Source organism: Hylobates moloch, unplaced genomic scaffold, assembly GCF_009828535.3.
Source record: "Hylobates moloch isolate HMO894 unplaced genomic scaffold, HMol_V3 SCAFFOLD_1, whole genome shotgun sequence".
In the NCBI taxonomy this organism is placed as follows: Eukaryota; Metazoa; Chordata; class Mammalia; order Primates; family Hylobatidae; genus Hylobates; species Hylobates moloch.
This window is the reverse complement of record NW_026652276.1, coordinates 138,265,931-138,273,688: the sequence shown is the minus strand read 5'-3', so window position 1 is coordinate 138,273,688 and position 7,758 is coordinate 138,265,931.

Here is a 7,758-nt window from a genome sequence, read left to right as displayed (position 1 = left end):
TCATATGAACTCATTTCATCTCCCCCATTACCCTTGTTTTGCATGTGACTAAATAGAGGCTAAGAGAGGTTAGGTAACTTGCCCAGGATCAGACCTGAGCATCAGGGTCAGGGTTGAAACCCAGGCAGGGACGTGTTTGACATTGCCTCTCTGCTGTCCCCTGTGCTCTAGCGATGGGAAGGACAGGTGGCGGGGTCTCCAGGGGCCCTTTCTGGAGCAGGAGCACTGAGGTCAGTGAGCGTTTGCTGGACAATGGCTGAAGGAGGCGCTCACTGGTGCAGCATTTTGTGTAAACACCCCCAGTGACACCAGTAGGGCCTGATCCCCCCACTCCTAGCTCCCTCTGCTGCCTCAACTCCCGGGCCTACCAAGACCTTAACGCTCACTGCCCTCTGGCCCAGGGGGATGTAAGCTCTCCTGCTGCAGCTTCCCTGAGAGCAGAACCTGAGACCAGGGCTTGGGGAGAGGTGATGGTTTGGGGGGTGCCCCCAGGAGGCAAGGAAGCAAGAATGAGGGAGCAGGGAGAGCTAGCACCAGCAGCCAGGATTGTGTATCCTGTTCTTTCATGCATTAAACGTCTTCCATCTCCCAGAGCATACTGATGATCCTTTATAGAAAGTTTTCTTCTCCCTGCACAATCCATTTCTTCCAGGTTGCCTTTGTCTCGTTTCAGGCCAGGAGTTTGAGGCCAGCCTGGGCAACATTGTGAGACCCCCAAACTCTACCAAAAAAAGAAAGAAAGAAAGAAAAAGAAAATTATCTGGGTGTGGTGGTGCATGTCTGTGGTCTCAGCTACTCAGGAGGCCGAGGCAGGAGGCTTGTTTGAGCCCAGGAGTTCAAGGTTACAGTAAGCTATGATGGGGCCACTGCACTTCAGCCTGGGTGACAGAGCGAGACACTGTCTCTCTTAAAAAAACAAAAACAAAACCAAAAACAAGCAAACAAACAAAACCCAAAGAATTTGATCAGCCCAGGAGAAATGATCTGGGAAATGGACATCAGGGCTCTAGGGCCAGACTGGACCCCCAATGAGTACTGAGCTGCTAATCTCCATAGCACCCCACTGCAAGTATCAGCAGGCAGCTTAGGATCGCCATACACATGATGAAAGCCCAACAGCAGAGAAAACAAGTTCGAGACCAGCCTGGGCCATGTGCAGTGTGGTTCATGCCTGTAATCCCAGTGCCTCAGCCTCCCTAAGTGCTGGGATTACAGGCATGAACCACTGCACTTGGCCTAGGACTGGTTATATTATCTAGAAAAGACTTTTCTGGTCTCCTGTGTAGGCATAGGACACCTAGAGGCCACCATCCTGAGAGTAGAGTGAGAGGGAAGAAGGCTGGGGCACCGGATGATGTTGATATCCAGAATATAAATCTTCAGTTAATCTTCTTATGTCAAGAACAGTGCTTCCAGCAACAACTGTGTCTGGTGGCCCTCGGTGCAGACACCCTCTGTTTTGCCTTCCCTAAGGAACAGGATTTTGGTCCTGGGTGTGGTGGGGCAAGGAGCACCAGCTGCTATGGGCTGACAGGCAGGGCATGAGAAATTCTTCCTACAAAGCATTCAGCAGTCCACCTGCTGGGAGCCCACCTTCAGCCCATCCTCACCCTTTCCAGAAGTAGCCAGTCCAATCTTGCAACCTTCCTAGAGGAAGTCAAGTTGCTTACCAACTTCCACCATGGCAAGCTTACGATGCAGCTTGCCCTGGCCTGGTAAGTTAATGTACCTGCTCATCAACCTGCTCCCCAGCTTCCAACATCGTGTTGCTGTTGTCTCCTCTCCCACTTGTCATTACCGGTTTATTGCTTTTTAAATAATCTATTTATTGTCCATTTAGTGGGGTTTTAGGAACGACAAGGCTCAAATATGCTCAATCTGCTGTCCTTATCTGAAAAAGCTATCTGTATTTCAGTTATTTTTGTGTAGTGACAACTCATCTCAAAATAGAGGCTTAGTACATTTATGATTTCTCAGGATGCTGTGGGTTGGCTGGGCCACGCTGTGGTCAGGGCAGCACAGTGGTCAGGGCTGCTTGGGCTACTCTCTGCACTCAGCTGGCATCTTGGCTGGGGCTGGGGGTCTGCAATGCCCTCATTCACATGTCTGGCAGTGACTTGATGTTGGCTTGGGCAATGGCATGGCAGAGCCCTCAGTGTCCAGCAGGCCAGTCTGGGCTTTCCCACGTGCTGGGTGATATGGTTTGGCTGTGTCCCCACCCAAATCTCGTCTTGAATTGTAGTTCCCATAATCCCCACATGTCGTGGGAGGGACTGGCAGGAGGTATTTGAATCATGGGAGCAGTTACCCTCATGCTGTTCTTTTATACTGAGTTCTCACAAGATCTGATGGTTTTATAAGGGGCTTTCCCCCTTTTGCTCGGCACTTCACCTTGCTGCCACCATGTGAAGAAGGACGTGTTTGCTTCCCCTTCTGCCATGATTCTAAGTTTCCTGAGGCCTCCCTAGCCATACTGAACTGTGAGTCAATTAAACTTCTTTTCTTTATAAATTACCCATTCTCGGGTATGTCTTTATTAGCAACGTGAGAATGGACTAATACACTGAGGGCCACAGGGTTCCTAAGAGCAGCAAGGAAGGGAAAAAGTCCCACTGTGAAAGCACTTATTTTTTAATAGACTTTGTTCTCTAGAGCAGTTTTAGGTTCACAGCAACACTGAGTGGAAAGTTCAGAGATTCCTCATATGTTGCCTGTCCCCACCCCCAACTATTCACATCCCCCACCAGAGTGGTACATTTGTTATAATCAATTAACCTACATTGACACATCATTATGACCCAAACTCCATTGTCTACACTAGGGTCCACTCTTGGTGTTGTTCATTCTGTGGGTTTGGACAAATGTATAATGTCACATATCCACCATTGTAGTATCATATAGGATAGTTTCACTGCCCTAAAAATAAAAATCCTCTGTGCTCCACCTGATCATTCCTCCTTCCCCAAAACCCCTGGTAACTACTAATCTTTTACTGTCTCCATAGTTCTACCTTTTCCAGAATGTCATATAGTTGGAATCATAGAGTAAGCAGCCTTTTCAGATTCACTTCTTTCAATTAAGAAAGTTTGTTTCCTCTGTGTCTTTTCATGGCTTGATAGCTCATTGTTTTTTTAGTCCTGAAAAATAATCCATTGTCTGGATGCACTATAGTTATGCATTTATCTAGGCAGTCCCAGATATCCTGGTTGCTTCCAGGTTCTATCAATTCATAAATACAGATGCTGTAGACATTTGTGCATGAATTTTTGTGTGGACATGAGTTTTCAACTTCTTTGGAGAAATACCAAGAAGGAAGAGAGAGGACAAGCTCCAGTGTGTAAGCACTTTTCAAACTTCTGCTTGCATCACTTTTGCTAATGGCCAAAACAAGTCATGTGGTCAAGTCCAGATTAGGAACAGGGAGATGGTGGAGAGAAATAGCTCTACCTCCTAATGGAAGAAGAGGCAAAGTCATATTGCAAATGCTTTTGCCCACTGGAAAGGGAAGAATCTGTGGTCATTTTTGCAATTGATCCCATTCTGGTACATGCTTGCTTTTTGAAGTCTTGATGTTCTGCTTAAAGCATCAAGTTGTTAGATCATGGCCCATTTGCGATACAAATAATAAAACAAAGCTATTAGACTAGATGGCTTCAGAAACTTCTTAGTTCAAAAGGTGAAGTTTGTAGCAGCAGAAGTTTATAATAAGTTTCACGTATTCAATTTATTTATTCAACACGTACCATGTGCTAGGCACTAGGGATACAGCTACGAACAAGGGAGAGCAGTTTCCTGCCTCAGTTAGAATTTCTATGTCACTGAGAGACAGAAAATAGAATAACATGTGAGACGAAGGAAATAAATGGGTGATGTGATAGTGAATGGAGAAAGAGAGGGGAAACATCTACTCTATGTGGCAAGAGTAGGGATAGGTATCATTTGAGCTGAGATGTGGAATACAAGGAGGGGGCCAGGAATGGAGGCTGCTAAAAAAGACCTCCCTTCTTCTCTTCTGCTTTCTCTTTCCCTTCTTGTTTCCTGTCATCATCTCTCTATTTCCAGATCAGTGCTTCTCAGACTTAAATGTAGGTATGAATCACCTAGAGAGCTTGTTAAAATGCAGATCAGATTCAGCAGGTCTGGGCTGGGACCTGAGATGCTGCATTTCTAATAAGTTCCCTGGTGCTGCTGCTGCTGCTGCTCCATGGACCACCCTTTACATAGCAAGAGCCTGGAGGTGGGGTAGGTGCTGAGGCGAGATAATAGAACCAGAATCAGGGCAGTGGCGGGGCGATGAGGGCCACTAGGTGGATTTGAGAGCTGTTTAGGAGGTAACGTCAAGGCCTGGAGAAGCCGGTGGTGCAGACCAAGGGTGAGAGAGGAAGAAGCTAGGGTGGCAGTCATGTGTCTGGCATGGATAAGGCTTGTACAGGAGTGTCCTTGCTGGGCTGGGGAGAGGGGAGGAGGAGCAGGGCAGGGGGACCGGGAGATGGGCAGTGTGCATTTGGACCTGCTCAGTTTGAGGGTCCACAGGCTAGGCCAGTAGAGGCAGCTGGATACTGTAGTGGTGGGGAAAGGACAGCAAGTAGGTCTGAAATACAGAGCTGCTCTATGGATGAACTTCTAGAAGGAGTGAGTGATTCTTGGATGCTCCCAATGACATATCAATAGAGGCAGCACAGATGGCTCTGTCATGATTCAGAAGACCTTTTCGAATCATTCAGGAGCCTAGGCCCTGAAGGATCTAGGACATCAGGGATCATCGGTCTACACTCAGACCACCTTATTATACAGTCCTGCTTTACTAACAGTGTGAAGCCTGGGCTGGGGGTAGATGGAAAGGAAGTACTTTGTGCTCTGTTCCCTTGGTACCCAGAATGGGTCTTGGATCAGCAACATCTGCATCCCTAGGGACATTTCAGAAATGCAAATTATTTGCCCCCCTCAGATCTACAGATTCAGAATCTGCATTTTGACAGACTCCCAAGTAATTCGTGAGCTCAGTACAGTTTGAGAAGCACCAGCCCAGGCCAGCTGTTCTCAATCTTCCATACATTTGAATCACCAGGGGAGCTTTACAAGGTACTGATGCCTGCGTGGCATCTCCAAGAATTTCTGATCTAATTGGTCTGGGGTAAGGCCCAGGATTCAGGACTTTTACAGCTGCCTAGGTAAGTCTAATGCATATCCAGGGTGAAAACCCCTGCCCTGGCACCACCTGACCTTCTTTGACTGACTACATCTGGGGATATTGAAGGTGAATGACATTGTAGAAGTAACTTTGCATCTTTGGGCCTCAAGTTGGAAACCTGCAACCCCTCTAACTACCCCCATCCCCATTCCCATGTGCCTGGTGGGATCCTGGAGGAGGGCAGGCAATGTGGGAGGGTTCTGGGCAGTCCCAGAAACCTCAGCCGTGAAGAGCCAGCTGGTTCTTCACACAACCAGCTGCAAACCCCCCCACCAGGCCCTACTGCAGGCCAGGCCAAGACAGGGAACAGCCAAGGTGAAGAATCTGGGAGGGCATCCCTAGTCCTTGCCCTGGGAAGTTCTAGCTGGCAGGGAAGACCTTCGAAGACCAAAGGGAAGAGAGCCCACCATGCCAGGGTAAGAGAAGGGGTAGGGATATTTTCTGGGTAGAGTGCCCAGGTCTTCCTCCCTCTCTCACCTGGAGAGAAAAGCTGGAGAAATTAGGTGCCAACTCTAGGATGTGCCCAGGAACCTCATTATTTCTGGGAAAATTCAGATTTTAAGATGCATTCCTTTCTATTATTCCTTGCTACTCAAAGCGTGGTCCCTGGACCAGCAACGTCAGCGTCACTTGGGAGCTTGTTGGGAATACAGAATCTCAGCCCTACTGGCTCAGATGTACCGGATCAGAATTCAGAGTTTAGCAAGATCTCCAGGTGATGCACAGGCACATTAGTTTGGAAAACCTTGTCTCCTGGTCCCCAGCTGAAATACAGTGTCCAGGACCACGAGACAGGTGGGTCCAAGCTTCTTAGAGGCCCTGCCTGTCAAAAGGGTTCCAGGCTCCTCCAGGTGGGCTGCCTCATGGTTCCTCTGCCTGGTTAGGCCTGGCAGAACCTCCATGAATCAAAAGGTGGCAGGAAATGGACCTTTCTCTCCTAAGCAGAATCCACACAGAATCTCCTTTCCAGCCTCCGCCTGCTGCTTCCTGCCCTGCACTGCCCTCTGGTGGCCACGGAAGCCATTGCCACCTGGCATTGCCCCCGTCTCCAGCAGATCCAGGACCCAGGGATGAAACTGTGTGTTGCTTATGGTGGATGGACGAAGACTCGTCATTGTCCTCTGATATAAGGCTCAGGGACCCCAAAAACATGATGGAGGCAGTTTGAAAAGCACTGATCTTCAGCAGCAGGATGGCAAATGGGCCAGGGGTGCTGGCTCAACCCTTCTCCCCATCACAGCTCTTTCCTGTACCACTTGCTGGAATCTGTTCAGAGGTGGGGCATGGGCTAGAGAGGAGGGGAGGAGTTCTGTGTTGCAAGGACATGCAGGTAGGAGGTTGCTGGACTGGTTCCGAGAGCCCTGTTGGTGGGTACCGGCCTTGAGGCAGCAGCCAGGGTGTGCAGGGCCTTATGCACTGTTGCTGGGCTGGGCCCTTATCCCCGCGGGGCACAGTTTAAAGCAGGATAGAGGGACCTGGCCTGCACCAGCTTTGGAAGGTTTCTCTGGGGAGAACAGACTGGGGTTGGGGACACTGGGAGTTGAAAGACCTGTGAGGGGCCATGCCACATTTTGGAAAGTAGTTGTGGGCTTCATGTAGGCCTGGCCCGGGTGGAGAAATGCTGATGCCCCTCCTATGTCCCAGGGAAAATGAGGAAACCCAGTGCTAAGAGCTGGCTGGAACTGAGCTGGCTGTTTGAGTAAGAAGAGATGTACGATCTTGTGAAGGTCCTTCTAGGGACGTGGCCCCAGGCCTTCCCAGAGGTCAGAGGCCCTGGGTTCTTGACCATATGGATGGACAGTCTGAGTCCCGGCTCTGCCCTGCTGGTCAGCCTCAGCCGACAATTTCCCGAGGCTCCATCACCACCAGGTCCGTCATAACCTGGACAGAGCCCAGGCTCCAATGCTGCCCCTGCCACTGATCACTTAGCACTCTGGGTGGAGCCAGTCCCCCCCCCTCCAGACCTCGGCTTCCTCACCTGCGGCAACAGGAGCTTGGCCTAGATGTCTTCTAGCTCTCGCAGGTGCCTTTCCACTTTAAGAACCTGGGATCCTGTTCCTCTGGTGGAAAAACCAGGCTCCCCAGGACCTGTCACACACCCCAGCCAACGGGACATTTCATGTCTGTTGCAGATGCTCTTGCTGCCTCTTCCCATTCCTTCAGCATGCTGGCTGAACTTCCCACAGCCAGCACCTGTGAGTCTTCACTCGAGGCTTCTCTCTTGAGCTGCACTGTCCAAATACAGGTAAGTTGGACATGCTGGGGAATTAACGCCCCTCAGGAGCAGCCCTCAGTCATGATGACAGGAGGCGTTGTGCAAGTGTTGCAGTTCCCCGGGTGGGATAACTCCGAGCCATGTGCTCTACGCTGGCCCCAGAGCCCCCAGCGCAACGGCGTTCCAATTGCCCACAGTGGTAAGGGTTTGATGACACACCCTGTGTGGCTGTCTGCTCTGCTTTCCTTCCCACGTCCTAATTGATGTTTCCTGGGATCTCCCTTCAAATCAACTATCAGCACTGAAATCCTTGTCTTAGAGTCTGCTTCTACTGGAATCCAAACCGAGATAG